This window comes from Zea mays, chromosome 2 (assembly GCF_902167145.1).
Source record: "Zea mays cultivar B73 chromosome 2, Zm-B73-REFERENCE-NAM-5.0, whole genome shotgun sequence".
Lineage (NCBI taxonomy): Eukaryota > Viridiplantae > Streptophyta > Magnoliopsida > Poales > Poaceae > Zea > Zea mays.
This window is the reverse complement of record NC_050097.1, coordinates 107,840,192-107,857,668: the sequence shown is the minus strand read 5'-3', so window position 1 is coordinate 107,857,668 and position 17,477 is coordinate 107,840,192. Positions and strand designations below refer to the sequence as shown.

The 17,477-nt window shown below is 49.6% G+C and overlaps 2 pseudogenes; both read right to left on the bottom strand.

Moving 5' to 3' along the window:
• Positions 1–59: 59 nt before the first annotated feature.
• On the bottom strand, positions 60–1,620 carry LOC109944534 (uncharacterized; annotated as a pseudogene).
• Positions 1,621–15,442: 13,822 nt separating this feature from the next.
• Positions 15,443–15,949, bottom strand: LOC109944250 (uncharacterized; annotated as a pseudogene).
• Positions 15,950–17,477: the final 1,528 nt, after the last annotated feature.

The window sequence follows — 17,477 nt, the reverse complement described above, 5'->3', positions numbered from 1 at the left end:
AGTAGAATAAGACATCTAAAACATGGACGTCACATGTCAACTTAATGTGTTTTAGTTTCATGTCAGCTTCCTTCTCCATGTCTGCTTCATGTGTTGCTTCCACTTAACACACTGCAAGTAACACCAATTGACACACATTTTAGTTTATATGGTTACACAATTATATAGTTCAATGCTAGTAGCATAGCATAGCAGTGTGGTTAAACAATATATAGCAGTAGGAGTTAGTAGCTAAAATGAATCAATTTAGTATATACACGGTGAACATTATCTTAGAAAGACTAGATGTGAAGTAAATGTGAAATACAAAAGCAGATTATATATATATATATATATAGACACACACACGATTGCAAATTCTTGTAATACAGTGAATACATGTAAGCAGTGAATACATGTAAGCCCATCTCTTCATCGCCACATTCACCTCACATCACATGATAATAGCGAGCGCTCTACAAGAACTATGGAGAAAAATAATCAGCAATAATCATATAAACAAACTTCAATTGCATAGAAACTAAGAATTAGAACTTACCTAATTTTCCTCTTCAACCAAAGTAATCTAGCATTGTTGTTTTTTGACTTCATAAACACCTCTCTGTTTATCGCAGATTCAAAGACCTCCATTGCATATGATCTATCCTCATCAGTGAACCCATCAATTCTATCCAACTTGTCTAGACACTTTTCCATAGACACTTCTTCAATACCTTCGAGCGTTTTGGATGTGGCACTCCTCTTAAACTTCACAAAACTTTCAATGGTTGCTCCAATTTGGCTTTGCTTGCGCTTTCTCCCATTTCCACCTTCTACATGTCTTGATTGAGCTTCATTTGATATTTCTTTCCATTCCATGGAGAATGGGTTTGTGTGGGGGTGCAAGGGAGAGTGGCTTTATTCAGAGGTACTCATGTTCGAATGAGGAGTAGCAGAAGCGGAAGCTGTAGCAAGAGGACCACTAGGAGGGGCAGCAAGAGGACGAATAGGAATGAAAGAAGGTGGTGGCATTTGCTGAGTGGATGTGAAATTCAAATCTCTTATAGCCACACTACCTAAAAAGAGAGAAGATGACTAAAAATACCTTCTGATAAGTAGTAAAAAGATAGAAGTTATGAGTAAAAATACCTTCGTGCAGGGCTTCCAAAGAGTAGTACAATGGAAATGGCTTCTTTTGGTACTTCGCTACCTTTGGGTGAGCCTATATGTGCAAGATGAAATCACAAATGAGCTTACATGTGCAATATTAAGAAAACATATTAAATATTGAGGAAATGACTTACAAGGATGATCTTTTCCCAAAGTTCTGGCTCAGCCACTATCATACATAGGGAATCATTCCAACCCACCCCACTTTCTTTCCTTGAATCTCTTACTGCCTTGTAATGAGATTTAAGTTCCTTATCTTTCTCTTGCATTTGCTGTTTGGAGTAATGGGCAAGAGGATACCTCTCATTGAATTTGTTTGTGATACTGTTCCATCCCTCAGCAGTCCAACCATTTTTGACTTTTGAACTTTGGGTTGTCCTTATGTTCAAGGAGCACATCAACCAGACCTTTCTCATACACAGTGTTCCAAGCTGCCCTAGAAACATTCTTTTCCATGGCTATATTTCCCAACAAAACATAGTAACACATAAGGCTTTACTACTACATAATAAAACATAAGGCTTTACTACTACATAATAAAACATAAGTATTTATTACTATATAATAAATATAAGAGATCCTAAACTAACTATTATAGGCAACCCACATTTGGAGAGCAATCTGATCTCTCAGGTTGCTTCCATCACTTGAGTCCATATCATTGGGGTAGTTGTTGTCTCCCTCTGGGACTTCAACATACTGGCTTGGAGATATATGATCTGGTTGGTGGTCAAGCCAACCTTCATCACCGTTTTGCCCTTTAATTATGTTGTGAAAATCAACAGCTACTGCTGCTATCTTGATTTGATTTTGGATAGGATGAAATGTGCCTACTTTGAGAATTGGAAACCTTTTCTTCAGAACACCAATGGCTCTTTCGATGTGGTTGCGAAGAATGGCATGACGATGGTTGAATAGCTCTTTGTAGTTCATATAACTAGCTTGTGATGAACGACGCCTTCTAAACTCGCTGAGGTGATACCTAACTCCTCGGTATGGGGCAATAAAGGATGATGTATTTGCATACCCACCATCCACAAGATAAAATTTTCCTTCTGGCACACAGAACCCTTTACTGATAGCGGATCGAAGGACCCCTGCATCTAAGGCTGAGCCTTCCCACCCACATGAAATAAATATAAAATTCAGATCGAAGTCACATGCTGTAATGCCCTGAATTTGGGGGTAGAATTTTTTCTTCTTTTCTCTCACCAAATTCGGGCGTTACTCTCTTTTCTCTTTCCCCGTTTGCTCCTTCTTCCCAATTTCAAACCCGTATAGCGGCAGGTGTCCGTGTCATGTATAAACCAAAACCTAAGGGTCATGGGTGTTGCATCATGCCGAAGCACATTTCTTTGCCTGATGTTGAGTGTTCGTCTCGTTCCGTCCCGAATTTCGGTTCGCGATTTAATTCTGTTTAGTGGTCCGCGCTCGTCGTGGGTTTTCGATCCGCGAAGTGGCCCGGCCCAGCCCAACCTAGTCCAGCCCAGCCCAGCCGGCCCGGCCCGCCCCGGCCTGCGCGCCCCTGGCGCCTAAACCCCCCCCATGCGCCCCCCTCCCCTCCTCTCTCTCTCATTTGGATCTCCCGCGCAACAACCTCTCCTCTCCTTCTTCCACCTCTCTCTCCCCGTGGTGCCCTAGGGTTTGGAGACGGCGATCACCGGATTTTGGACCCCGAGGTGAGCTCCCCTCCCCTCCCCTTCTCTTCTCTCTCTCTCTCTCCCTCCTCTTCTCCCCCGCGCGCGCACCCTCCCTCTTCCCCCTGCCCGCGCCCGACCCCGTCCCTGCCCGGCGCGGCGGCGCCCCTGCCCGCCCGCTCGGCCCCTCCCCGCGGCGGCGCCCCTGCCCGCCCGCTCGGCCCCTCCCCGCGGCGGCGCCCCTGCCCGCCCGCTCGGCCCCTCCCGCGGCGGCGCTCGGCCCGCCCGCTCGCCCCTCCCGCGGCGGCGCCCCTGCCCGCCCGCTCGGCCCCTCCCCGCGGCGGCGCCCCTGCCCGCCCGCTCGGCCCCTCCCGCGGCGGCGCTTGGCCCGCCCGCTCGCCCCTCCCGCGGCGGCACCCCTGCCCGCCCGCTCGGCCCCTCCCGCGGCGGCGCTCGGCGCCCGCCCCCGACTCGTCCGCCCGGCCTCCCTCCCGCGGCGACGCTCGGCTCCCCGTCCCCGGCCTTCCCCTCCCCGCTCGACCCCTCCCCGGCGCGGCGATCCCGCCCGCCCCCTGCCCCTCCCCGCGGCGGCGATCTCGCTCGCCCCTGCTCGCCCGCGGCGGCGCCCGCTCGCCCCTGCCCGCCCGGCGGCGCTCCCCGCCCCTCCCCCGCGCGCGGTGGCGATCCCGCCACCCGGCTCGGCCGCCATGGCCGGCTCAGCCGCCCCCGCGCCCTGCCCCGTGGCCGCCCGGCTCGGCCGCCCCTGGCCGGTTCAACCACCCTCCCCCCGTTCGGCCGCCCGTTCCCCCGTCCCGGCCTCGCCCGACCGTATCTTCGCTCGCCCGTGCTCGCGGTGATTATTCGTTAATTAGCGTGTTGCGTCGCGCGCTTCGCCGCGTGACGGATTTGTCTAAATTCAGATTCTATCTTGTGTTGCGTCGTGCGCTTCGTCGCGCGACGATCCATTTTTGTTTCAGGTTGTTTAAGGTGTAACGCCGCGTGTGTATTCACGCGACGTTCCACTTTGGACTCAGTTTAGTCGACGTATGTCGTCGTGCGCTTCGTCGCGCGACGCTTAACGTCTCCTCGTAACTAAGGCGAAGTGTCTCGCTGCGTGCTCGGTCGCGCGACGAGTCGTTAACTTCTTAATTTGTTTTAGAGAGCTTTGTCGCGCGTCTCGCCACGCGACCATCTTTTTGTTTATCTCCACCTGCTTATAATAATTAGACATGAAACATGACTTTACTTTACGCTAAACATAGTGTCTACATTAAATTTCCTTCCATTAAGCGAGTGGTTAATTTATAATCATGTAACGTGATCGTTTCTCGACTGTCTTTTCCTCTTTCTCTCTTAACCGTACTCGCGAGCCCGCGTAGAACGTCTGTTTACTTATTGCATTCTATTGTATGGTGTACTGTTCTTTTGTATTAAATATGTGGATGTATGTATGTTTGCGCTCGCATAGAGAACGATCCGGTTGAAGAGCCCGAGGAACTCGCAGGAGAAGCCCCTGAGCAGCAGTCGGTTGGTGGAGGCAAGTGTCCCTTGACCTATGTATGTCCTATTCATTATTTAATTCACCTCCCGCTTTACACATTTATGCCTAAGGATTGACTAGCTTTTGTGATCCATGTCCTTGTTCACCTATTTGGGTTGGATTATTACTGTTTAGCTTTATGCTATTGCTCAACTCTAATCAATGAACATGATGAGATTATCTATGATACACTGTTTTCCCTTCTCTTATTATGATGTTGTACTTGTGACCTTCAAGGGGGCTCGAGCGGTTTCTCGAGTGCCTCTCCGTAAGGACCTGTTCTATGGATGACCGCCTGGGAAAACAGTGCAACCATGAGGGTAGAATGGGGTGCCCTTAGCTGAATAATTAGAGGATCCGGGGTGTAGTTCACTTAGCCGTCGTGCCGTCAATGGGGCTCGGTGTATGCGGCTCGCCCTGCCAAGGTTGATTTGTCCCTTGGGGAGGAGTGCGGTACATTTAGGAAACCTAACGGGTGGCTACAGCCCCGGGGAATCTTTGTAAAGGCTACGTAGTGATGCCCTGCTGGGTCACCTTGGTAGTGATCAATGGAGAGTCATGATCTCCGGGCAGAATGGGAATCACGGCTTGTGGGTAAAGTGCACAACCTCTGCAGAGTGTTTGAAAACTGATATATCAGCCGTGCTCGCGGTTATGAGCGGCCAAGGGAGCTCCAGTGATTAGTGGTACTTGATCAGAGATACTTTGGTACAGGTGGTTATGAGATTGATGGTTTTGGTTATGACTATGATGCTGGTAAGTGGTATTCTTTCCGTTTGGAAAGGGTACATCGGGTTAATAACTTGGGTAATGCTAAAACTTGGCTTTCTACTAGTAAGTAATAATCTGACCAACTAAAAGCAACTGCTTGACTTATCCCCACATAAAGCTAGTCCACTACAGCCAAACAGGATACTTGCTGAGTATGTTGATGTGTACTCACCCTTGCTCTACACACCAAACCCCCCCCCCCAGGTTGTCAGCATTGCAACCACTGCTCAGGAGAAGATGAAGCTATGGAAGGAGACTTCCAGGAGTTCCAAGACTACGACGAGTTCTAGGTGTGGGTTAGCGGCAACCCCCAGTCGGCTGCCTGTGAAGGCCGCAGTTATCTACGTTTCTTTTCCGCACTTTGATTTATTGTAAGAACTATATGGACGTCTCAGACGTACGATGTAATCGACTATTATTTCCCTTTTAATACTATTTTGAGCATTGTGTGATGATCCTGGCACGTACATGGTTCGCATTCGGTTTGCCTTCTAAAACCGGGTGTGACATAAGTGGTATCAAAGCCGTGCTGACTGTAGGACCGCTAACCTAGAATAGAATGGTCGCTCTAAGGACTATAGACCTCTGTCTCTGCCTTGACTTTGATATCCCTTCAAAAGTTGGTCATACCGACCAAACCTATGTTCTACTATATATTATACCTTGCTGAAAATCATGTTTTATTCTAATCCTTCATTTACTTATGATTCACTATTTGCTGGTCATATTAATTCTGTTCTCACCCCTTTTGCTTGCGATGTCTTTTGTAGATGGCTCGACTTAGACACACTGCACGAAAGTCAGTCATCCCCTTCTTACCCTCCCGCCTTGCTGAGCGTCCGCTTCGCCGTCCCATGGCCGGACAGTCCAGCCACTTGGAGAGACTACACCACCGCCTGCGTGAGGAGCAGGAACGTCGACGACAGGAGCAGCAGAGCTCTTCTTTCTCGCTCCACCAGGAGATAGAGTCTGTGAGGAGCTGCTCCCCTGTGCTTCCTCTGGAGCCACCCCCTGCACCACCACTGGGCGCCCCAGCTTCTGGAGTAGCTGCTGGAGGAGACCCAGACGACGGAGATGGCGATGACAGCTCAAGCCACGACACCGACTTCTCTGCTAACCCTGAGCCGGAAGGATGGGTTGCTCGACCCATCACTCGCGACGCTGCTCGCGGGTGTCACGTCCACGATGCGCTCGACACCCTGCTACGTCGGGCATTTAACCGACATACTTGGTCCGTCGAGTATCGCTGTGTGGTCTACCAGCATAGTCGCGGGGTCTACCCGGACCGCTGGGAGGCAACTTGCTTGGTGCGCTGCTCGGAGAACAGTCTCCAGGGTGCGGAGGCCTGCTCAGAGCACTATTCTATCTCTGAACGGGACTCAGCTGAGGCAGCCATGCAAGATGCTGCACGGCGTGCGCTTTCGCACTACTGCTCGGTTTTCGGTGGGGCAGCTGACGGTCTTGACCTGAAGTATTACCCCCGCCGTCCATCTGGCAGCACAGGAGGCGTGATTGTCTCACCTGTTGGTGAGGGCAATCCTAGGTTGAGCAGCACAGTCAACCTAGCCGCCGTGCTAAACACGGAGCTGGACCATGCATTAGACGAGCTGAGTAGGGCTCGTGCTGAGATCGCCCTGTTGCGGGCTGAGCGCGCGGAACGTCGTCACCTGGATGGTGGTTCCCCCGCTCCCGTTGGGACTCAGCACCCGTACCGCTCACCTCAGCGTGGACACCAGTCTTATGGCAATCCCGACTGCAAGACCAAGATAAATCTAGAACCATAGATCGTTAGAGTTGGATCTTGTAATTAATACGAAATATATACGTAGAAGCTTCAGTCTTAGCGTTAGTCTCGGTCTTAGTTAGTCTTAGTTAGACAGGGTAGTTTGCTATATCCTGTGCATTGATGTTTGTCATGATGAACTATGTTTGGTTTGGATCTTTGTAATGATTGTCACCAGAGTGTGGGTATCCCCTGCATTTTGGTTTACCTATTATGTTAATGGAGTTAGTTATATAGTTGGGAAACCTCTTATTCCACTTTCCTCTTTATCTGAGAAGCTGTGTGGTCTGTGTTGGAGATCAGTGAAGATGCTCATCTGTTCAGTGCTGTTGAATAATTCTATACTCTTTTCTTATGCTGCAAGATTTGCCAGATCAGTTCTGAGGTGTGGTTGCATTCTGCAGATGTCAGAGAACAGGCGCAGAGGAGGAAGGCGTGCTCAGCAGGAGCGAGCCGCTCAACAGGATGAGGTGCCCCAGCAGCAGCACCTGCCACCCCCGCCCCCGATGTCCATCGAGCAGATGTTTCTGATGCAGACTCAGGCAGTTCAAGCCATCGGTCAGACTTTGGCCGCCATTCAGCAGCAGCAGCAGCAACAGCAGCAGGCACCACCTCAACCTCAGATGCCTCAGATGCCCAGAGACAAGCGTGCTGAATTCATGAGAGGTCATCCACCAACGTTCGCTCACTCTTCTGACCCCATGGATGCGGAAGACTGGCTGCGCACTATGGAGCGGGAGTTGCACACCGCTCAGTGCGATGACAGGGAGAAGGTTCTGTATGGTCCCCGTCTATTGAGAGGAGCAGCCCAATCATGGTGGGAGTCTTACCTCGCCACCCATGCCCACCCTGACGCCATCACTTGGGAAGAGTTTAGAGGTAGCTTTCGTCAGTACCATGTACCTGCAGGTCTGATGATAGTGAAGAAGGAGGAGTTCCTGGCCCTCATGCAAGGGTCATCGTCTGTCAGTGAGTACCGGGACAGGTTCCTGCAATTGTCTCGCTATGCTCCTGAAGATGTCAACACTGACGCCAAGCGGCAGTACCGTTTCCTGAGAGGCTTGGTTGACCCTCTGCATTATCAACTGATGAATCATACCTTCCCGACGTTCCAGCACCTGATTGACAGAGCAATCATGACAGAGAGAAAGCGTAAGGAGATGGAGGATCGTAAGCGCAAGATCAGTGGACCCCAGCCTGGAAGCAGCAATCGTCCTCGTTTCTCAGGCAATCAACCTCAGCAGTTCAGGCAGAACCAACGTCCACCTCAGCAGCATCAGCAGTTTCAAAGGCAGTATCCTCAGCACCAGTACCAGAACCGTCAGAGCAATCAGTCAGGAGGTCAGTTTCAGAAGCAGAATCAGCAGGCACCTCGTCTTCCTGCCCCAGCAACCCAGCAGAACAATCAGGCAGCACCAGCTCAGGTTGGAAACAGAGCATGTTTCCATTGTGGAGAGCAAGGCCACTGGGTGATGCAATGTCCGAAGAAGGCAGCCCAGCAGCAGTCAGGCCCCAGTGCCCCAGCAAAGCAGAATGTGCCTCAGCCTGGAGCAGGCAATCGCCCTCAGCCGCGCTATAATCATGGAAGGCTGAACCACTTGGAGGCTGAAGCAGTTCAGGAGACCCCCGGCATGGTAGTAGGTATGTTCCCAGTCGACTCCCATATTGCAGAAGTGTTATTTGATACCGGAGCAACGCATTCTTTCATTACTGCATCATGGGTAGAAGCACATAATCTTCCAATTACTACCATGTCAACCCCCATTCAAATTGACTCAGCCGGTGGTAGAATTCGAGCCGATAGCATTTGTTTGAATATAAGTGTGGAAATAAGGGGGATAGCGTTTCCCGCCAACCTTATAGTAATGGGTACTCAGGGAATAGATGTCATCCTAGGGATGAATTGGCTAGATAAGTATCAGGCAGTTATCAGTTGTGATAAAAGGACCATCAAGTTGGTGTCTCCACTAGGAGAGGAAGTGGTGACCGAGTTAGTCCCGCCTGAGCCAAAGAAAGGAAGTTGTTATCAGCTAGCTGTCGATAGCAGTGAAGCAGACCCAATTGAGAGTATCAAGGTTGTGTCTGAGTTCCCGGATGTGTTTCCAAAGGACTTACCGGGTATGCCACCAGAGCGGAAAGTTGAATTTGCCATAGAGCTTCTTCCTGGAACCGCCCCTATCTTTAAGAGAGCTTACAGAATATCCGGACCAGAGTTGGTTGAGCTTAAGAAGCAAATTGATGAGCTGTCAGAGAAAGGTTACATCCGGCCAAGCACCTCGCCTTGGGCCGCCCCTGTCTTGTTCGTGGAAAAGAAAGATGGCACCAAGAGAATGTGTATTGATTACCGAGCTCTGAATGAAGTCACGATCAAGAACAAGTATCCCTTGCCCAGAATCGAAGATCTGTTCGACCAGTTGAGGGGAGCCAGTGTGTTCTCTAAGATTGATCTGAGGTCAGGTTATCACCAGCTCAGGATCCGACCTTCGGACATTCCGAAGACGGCATTCATTTCCAAGTATGGTTTGTATGAGTTCACAGTGATGTCTTTTGGTTTGACCAATGCGCCAGCGTTCTTCATGAACTTGATGAACAGTGTATTCATGGATTACCTTGATAAGTTTGTGGTGGTATTCATTGATGACATTCTGGTTTATTCTCAAAGCGAAGAAGAGCATGCAGATCATTTGAGGATGGTATTGCAGAGATTGCGAGAGCACCAGTTGTATGCAAAGTTGAGCAAGTGTGAATTCTGGATCAGTGAAGTCCTGTTCTTGGGTCACCTAATCAACAAGGAAGGATTGGCTGTGGATCCGAAGAAAGTGGCAGACATTTTGAACTGGAAAGCGCCAACAGATGCCCGAGGAATCAAGAGCTTCATTGGAATGGCCGGATACTATCGACGATTCATTGAGGGGTTTTCGAAGATTGCGAAACCAATGACAGCGTTGCTAGGCAACAAAGTTGAGTTCAAGTGGACCCAGAAATGCCAAGAGGCCTTTGAAGCGTTGAAAGAGAAGTTGACTACAGCGCCTGTCCTAGTCTTGCCTGATGTGCACAAGCCCTTCTCGGTGTATTGTGATGCTTGTTACACGGGTTTGGGATGTGTGTTGATGCAAGAGGGAAGAGTTGTGGCTTACTCGTCCCGACAGTTGAAGGTTCATGAGAAGAATTACCCAATCCATGATCTAGAGTTGGCAGCAGTGGTTCACGCACTGAAGACATGGAGGCACTATCTGTATGGACAGAAATGCGATGTTTACACAGATCACAAGAGTCTGAAGTACATATTCACTCAGTCAGAGTTGAACATGAGGCAACGAAGATGGTTAGAGTTGATCAAAGACTACGAGTTGGAGATTCATTACCATCCAGGCAAAGCAAACGTAGTGGCAGATGCTTTGAGCAGAAGGAGTCAAGTCAATCTGGTGGTTGCTCGTCCGATGCCTTATGAGTTGGCCAAAGAGTTTGACAGGTTGAGTCTCGGATTTCTGAACAATTCGCGAGGAGTCACAGTTGAGTTGGAACCTACCCTGGAGCACGAAATTAAAGAAGCGCAGAAGAATGATGAGAAGATCAGTGAGACCCGGCGACTGATTCTAGATGGCAAAGGCAAAGATTTTCGAGAAGATGCGGAAGGCGTGATATGGTTCAAAGACCGCTTGTGTGTTCCCAATGTCCAGTCCATTCGGGAGTTGATTCTCAAGGAAGCTCATGAGACGTCCTATTCGATTCACCCTGGCAGTGAGAAGATGTATCAGGATCTGAAAAAGAAATTCTGGTGGTACGGAATGAAGAGGGAAATCGCAGGGCATGTGGCTATGTGTGATAGTTGCCGAAGAATTAAAGCAGAACACCAGAGACCTGCTGGATTGTTGCAACCGTTGCAGATCCCTCAGTGGAAATGGGATGAAATTGGTATGGATTTCATAGTCGGATTGCCTCGCACTCGAGCCGGCTACGATTCCATCTGGGTAGTAGTGGACCGCTTGACCAAGTCAGCCCACTTCATACCTGTCAAGACCAACTACAGCAGTGCAGTATTGGCAGAATTGTATATGTCTCGGATCGTTTGTCTTCATGGTGTGCCAAAGAAGATAGTGTCAGACAGAGGAACGCAGTTCACCTCTCATTTTTGGCAGCAGTTGCATGAAGCTTTGGGCACGCATCTGAATTTCAGTTCAGCTTATCATCCGCAGACAGATGGCCAGACCGAAAGAACCAATCAAATTCTTGAAGATATGTTGAGAGCCTGTGCGTTGCAAGATCAGTCCGGATGGGACAAGAGATTGCCTTATGCAGAGTTTTCCTATAACAACAGTTACCAGGCCAGTTTGAAGATGTCACCATTTCAGGCGCTCTATGGAAGGAGTTGCAGAACTCCGTTGCAATGGGATCAGCCTGGAGAGAAGCAAGTGTTTGGGCCAGACATTTTGCTTGAGGCCGAAGAGAACATCAAGATGGTCCGAGAGAATCTGAAGATAGCGCAATCAAGACAGCGAAGCTATGCAAACACAAGAAGAGAGCTGAGTTTCAAAGTCGGAGACTTTGTCTATCTGAAAGTGTCACCGATCAGAGGAGTCAGAAGATTTGGAGTGAAAGGCAAGCTAGCACCCCGCTACATTGGTCCGTATCAGATTCTTGCAAGACGTGGAGAAGTGGCTTACCAGCTCAGTTTGCCCGAGAATTTGTCTGCTGTGCATGATGTCTTTCATGTGTCTCAGTTGAGGAAGTGCTTGCGTGTGCCAGAAGAGCAGTTGCCAGTGGAAGGTCTTGAAGTCCAGGAGGACTTGACCTACGTTGAGAAGCCAGTGCAAATCCTTGAGGTTGCAGACAGAGTCACCCGAAGGAAGACCATCAGAATGTGCAAAGTCAGATGGGACCATCACTCTGAGGAAGAAGCAACCTGGGAGCGTGAAGATGATCTGATGGCTAAATACCCTGAGCTCTTTGCTAGCCAACCCTGAATCTCGAGGGCGAGATTCTTTTAAGGGGGATAGGTTTGTAACGCCCTGAATTTGGGGGTAGAATTTTTTCTTCTTTTCTCTCACCAAATTCGGGCGTTACTCTCTTTTCTCTTTCCCCGTTTGCTCCTTCTTCCCAATTTCAAACCCGTATAGCGGCAGGTGTCCGTGTCATGTATAAACCAAAACCTAAGGGTCATGGGTGTTGCATCATGCCGAAGCACATTTCTTTGCCTGATGTTGAGTGTTCGTCTCGTTCCGTCCCGAATTTCGGTTCGCGATTTAATTCCGTTTAGTGGTCCGCGCTCGTCGTGGGTTTTCGATCCGCGAAGTGGCCCGGCCCAGCCCAACCTAGTCCAGCCCAGCCCAGCCGGCCCGGCCCGCCCCGGCCTGCGCGCCCCTGGCGCCTAAACCCCCCCATGCGCCCCCCTCCCCTCCTCTCTCTCTCTCTCATTTGGATCTCCCGCGCAACAACCTCTCCTCTCCTTCTTCCACCTCTCTCTCCCCGTGGTGCCCTAGGGTTTGGAGACGGCGATCACCGGATTTTGGACCCCGAGGTGAGCTCCCCTCCCCTCCCCTTCTCTTCTCTCTCTCTCTCCCTCCTCTTCTCCCCCGCGCGCGCACCCTCCCTCTTCCCCCTGCCCGCGCCCGACCCCGTCCCTGCCCGGCGCGGCGGCGCCCCTGCCCGCCCGCTCGGCCCCTCCCCGCGGCGGCGCCCCTGCCCGCCCGCTCGGCCCCTCCCCGCGGCGGCGCCCCTGCCCGCCCGCTCGGCCCCTCCCGCGGCGGCGCTCGGCCCGCCCGCTCGCCCCTCCCGCGGCGGCGCCCCTGCCCGCCCGCTCGGCCCCTCCCCGCGGCGGCGCCCCTGCCCGCCCGCTCGGCCCCTCCCGCGGCGGCGCTCGGCCCGCCCGCTCGCCCCTCCCGCGGCGGCACCCCTGCCCGCCCGCTCGGCCCCTCCCGCGGCGGCGCTCGGCGCCCGCCCCCGGCTCGTCCGCCCGGCCTCCCTCCCGCGGCGACGCTCGGCTCCCCGTCCCCGGCCTTCCCCTCCCCGCTCGACCCCTCCCCGGCGCGGCGATCCCGCCCGCCCCCTGCCCCTCCCCGCGGCGGCGATCTCGCCCGCCCCTGCTCGCCCGCGGCGGCGCCCGCTCGCCCCTGCCCGCCCGGCGGCGCTCCCCGCCCCTCCCCCGCGCGCGGTGGCAATCCCGCCACCCGGCTCGGCCGCCATGGCCGGCTCGGCCGCCCCCGCGCCCTGCCCCGTGGCCGCCCGGCTCGGCCGCCCCCGTGCCCGCCCGGCCTCGGCCGCCCCTGGCCGGTTCAACCGCCCTCTTGGCCGGTTCAACCGCCCTCCCCCCGTTCGGCCGCCCGTTCCCCCGTCCCGGCCTCGCCCGACCGTATCTTCGCTCGCCCGTGCTCGCGGTGATTATTCGTTAATTAGCGTGTTGCGTCGCGCGCTTCGCCGCGTGACGGATTTGTCTAAATTCAGATTCTATCTTGTGTTGCGTCGTGCGCTTCGTCGCGCGACGATCCATTTTTGTTTCAGGTTGTTTAAGGTGTAACGCCGCGTGTGTATTCACGCGACGTTCCACTTTGGACTCAGTTTAGTCGACGTATGTCGTCGTGCGCTTCGTCGCGCGACGCTTAACGTCTCCTCGTAACTAAGGCGAAGTGTCTCGCTGCGTGCTCGGTCGCGCGACGAGTCGTTAACTTCTTAATTTGTTTTAGAGAGCTTTGTCGCGCGTCTCGCCACGCGACCATCTTTTTGTTTATCTCCACCTGCTTATAATAATTAGACATGAAACATGACTTTACTTTACGCTAAACATAGTGTCTACATTAAATTTCCTTCCATTAAGCGAGTGGTTAATTTATAATCATGTAACGTGATCGTTTCTCGACTGTCTTTTCCTCTTTCTCTCTTAACCGTACTCGCGAGCCCGCGTAGAACGTCTGTTTACTTATTGCATTCTATTGTATGGTGTACTGTTCTTTTGTATTAAATATGTGGATGTATGTATGTTTGCGCTCGCATAGAGAACGATCCGGTTGAAGAGCCCGAGGAACTCGCAGGAGAAGCCCCTGAGCAGCAGTCGATTGGTGGAGGCAAGTGTCCCTTGACCTATCTATGTCCTATTCATTATTTAATTCACCTCCCGCTTTACACATTTATGCCTAAGGATTGACTAGCTTTTGTGATCCATGTCCTTGTTCACCTATTTGGGTTGGATTATTACTGTTTAGCTTTATGCTATTGCTCAACTCTAATCAATGAACATGATGAGATTATCTATGATACGCTGTTTTCCCTTCTCTTATTATGATGTTGTACTTGTGACCTTCAAGGGGGCTCGAGCGGTTTCTCGAGTGCCTCTCCGTAAGGACCTGTTCTATGGATGACCGCCCGGGAAAACAGTGCAACCATGAGGGTAGAATGGGGTGCCCTTAGCTGAATAATTAGAGGATCCGGGGTGTAGTTCACTTAGCCGTCGTGTCGTCAATGGGGCTCGGTGTATGCGGCTCGCCCTGCCAAGGTTGATTTGTCCCTTGGGGAGGAGTGCGGTACATTTAGGAAACCTAACGGGTGGCTACAGCCCCGGGGAATCTTTGTAAAGGCTACGTAGTGATGCCCTGCTGGGTCACCTTGGTAGTGATCAATGGAGAGTCATGATCTCCGGGCAGAATGGGAATCACGGCTTGTGGGTAAAGTGCACAACCTCTGTAGAGTGTTTGAAAACTGATATATCAGCCGTGCTCGCGGTTATGAGCGGCCAAGGGAGCTCCAGTGATTAGTGGTACTTGATCAGAGATACTTTGGTACAGGTGGTTATGAGATTGATGGTTTTGGTTATGACTATGATGCTGGTAAGTGGTATTCTTTCCGTTTGGAAAGGGTACATCGGGTTAATAACTTGGGTAATGCTAAAACTTGGCTTTCTACTAGTAAGTAATAATCTGACCAACTAAAAGCAACTGCTTGACTTATCCCCACATAAAGCTAGTCCACTACAGCCAAACAAGATACTTGCTGAGTATGTTGATGTGTACTCACCCTTGCTCTACACACCAAACCCCCCCAGGTTGTCAGCATTGCAACCACTGCTCAGGAGAAGATGAAGCTGTGGAAGGAGACTTCCAGGAGTTCCAAGACTACGACGAGTTCTAGGTGTGGGTTAGCGGCAACCCCCAGTCGGCTGCCTGTGAAGGCCGCAGTTATCTACGTTTCTTTTCCGCACTTTGATTTATTGTAAGAACTATATGGACGTCTCAGACGTACGATGTAATCGACTATTATTTCCCTTTTAATACTATTTTGAGCACTGTGTGATGATGTCCATGTTATGTAACTGCTGTGTACGTGAATAACTGATCCTGGCACGTACATGGTTCGCATTCGGTTTGCCTTCTAAAACCGGGTGTGACACATGCCAACATCACATTTTGTGAAAGTGACCCTTTCCTATTTCGGTAAGGAGGAGCCTTATCTTCTGCAATGGTGATAGGTACATGGGTTCCGTCGATTGCTCCAATGCAATTTTGTATAAAAGGAGAGGAAGTTTAGGGCATGTTAAAGGGAAAAACTAAGGAAATCATGTTTACTATTGATAGGTCACCTGAAAAAGGGCATGAACCTAGAATCTGTTATAATTTTTGGATGTGTCTGGATAGAATTGAGAAGCTTCACGAACCGCTGAGTTAGAGTGGGAACTATATCGAAAACTTCTGATAATTTTTGATGGATAGTCTCTCCACTGTGTTGGAAAGCCTTTTGAAGCATTTGGTTACTAGCATTGTGGGAGATCATATACACGAACATCCCAAGCTGCTCTTCGACTTTAACTCCTCGTGTGTCACATAACAAACCCTCCCTTCTAAGGAAATCTGACGTGGCTCTAAATATTTTTGGCTCCATTCGAAACTCGGACTTGCACCAACTCTCATGCCCTTCAAGAATCTCCTTAACCTTCTGGGCACCAGAGAGAGAGGAGGTATGGATATACCTTTTCTCTTCAGAGATGAATGGAAGTATAGCAGGGAGAAGAATAAAGAAAAACTCCTCATCGTCTTCTTATTCCTTCAACAAAAACTGTCTAGCTAGCTCTTCCCAAGAACCCATATCTGAAGATTATTTGAACATGAGTCACATGACACTATGCAAGTTTCAGTACACCAATGACAACACATAATCAGCACATAAGAATCTTTTAATAACCACAACAAAAAATAAGAAGACACTTATTTGCGACGAAAAACAAAAATATCTTCGAACGATGAACCACACAAACATTGTTTTTTCTTAGATTTATAGTTTTAGTTAATGCCTCTTTGTTATTAAAATCAAAATTATAGATTATATTTATATAATTCAGAACAAACCAAAGCTACAAGTATCACTTGAAAATATATAATTATCAAAATCAAAAGTACTAGCATCAGCGCAAAACAAACAAATCAAATGAAGCTATTCCACAGTTCTATATGCTCAGGGACAACAACAACAACAAAGATAGCCTAGGACAGTTTCCCCACTGGTTTGTAGTCAAAGAACATGAGAAATAATCAATTAATTCCAAAAGTGAAGGAACAGTTGGTTACCTTAGGTAGCTTATCTATTCAAGGATGATAATTCAGTTATCCTGGACCAACAACCTGTCACATAACATGAAGAGAACTTAGAAAATACCAGAAAAGCAATTCAGTTCAGTTAAACTGCATTGGATTGTCACATAATAGGAAATCAGTTCAGTTCAATTAATCTATATAGCTCTAGATACGTCATTATGAACCACACTTAATAATAAAATTACAAGCGCACAGAACTGAGAAACTATGATCATCTCTTATCTCTTAGATTAAAAATAGGTAAGGAAACTGAGGTAAACATGAGCTGCCTATAAAAGTTATTTTTTACTGGTGGTTCTATTAGCCACTACAAACTTAATTTACCACGCTATTCCAATGAAGACCAGAAACACATATATACATATACGGCCGGAAGGTACATGAAGACCATTCAAATCTAGGATCATTCGATCACACAATGGGTACAAATGAAAGGATTACGCAGTCTCCTAGGAAAAAATACAAGGGAGAAAAATAAAGCTGGCCAGATTATAATCCATATAGAACATGTGGAAAATGTATATCCTATCTATCCCATGTCCCGACTCACACAATCAAATTCAGAGTATCAAACCATAGAATTATCCGCGCCCATTTCAGCTTTCACAACGAAGCATAAAGAATCAACAAAATAAATTCAGATTGCATACATACAAGAATAAAGCATGGTTAAGGAGGAAAACAAGAAATAACCAATCTAACTTATCTGTGCCGCCTCACTGCTAGTACTAAACCCATTGATCTTGGCATGTGACTTTTTATTACAAAATATCTCTAGATTAACTCGGCCACAACACTGCTATTAAAAATTCCTGGATTGTAGCAGGAATGTATAATTCTTGGTATGCGACGCTAGTAGAGGGAAGCATAGTTAATATCCCTGGATTGGAGGAGGCAGATCTTGGAGGAGGCTGGTTATAATACCTCACTACTAGTACCGAGCGGAACTTGGAAAAGAGCAGAGGAGATGACAGAGCATGTGTGAGTAGAGGAAGAACGCAGGGAGAACGCAGATGAGAGCA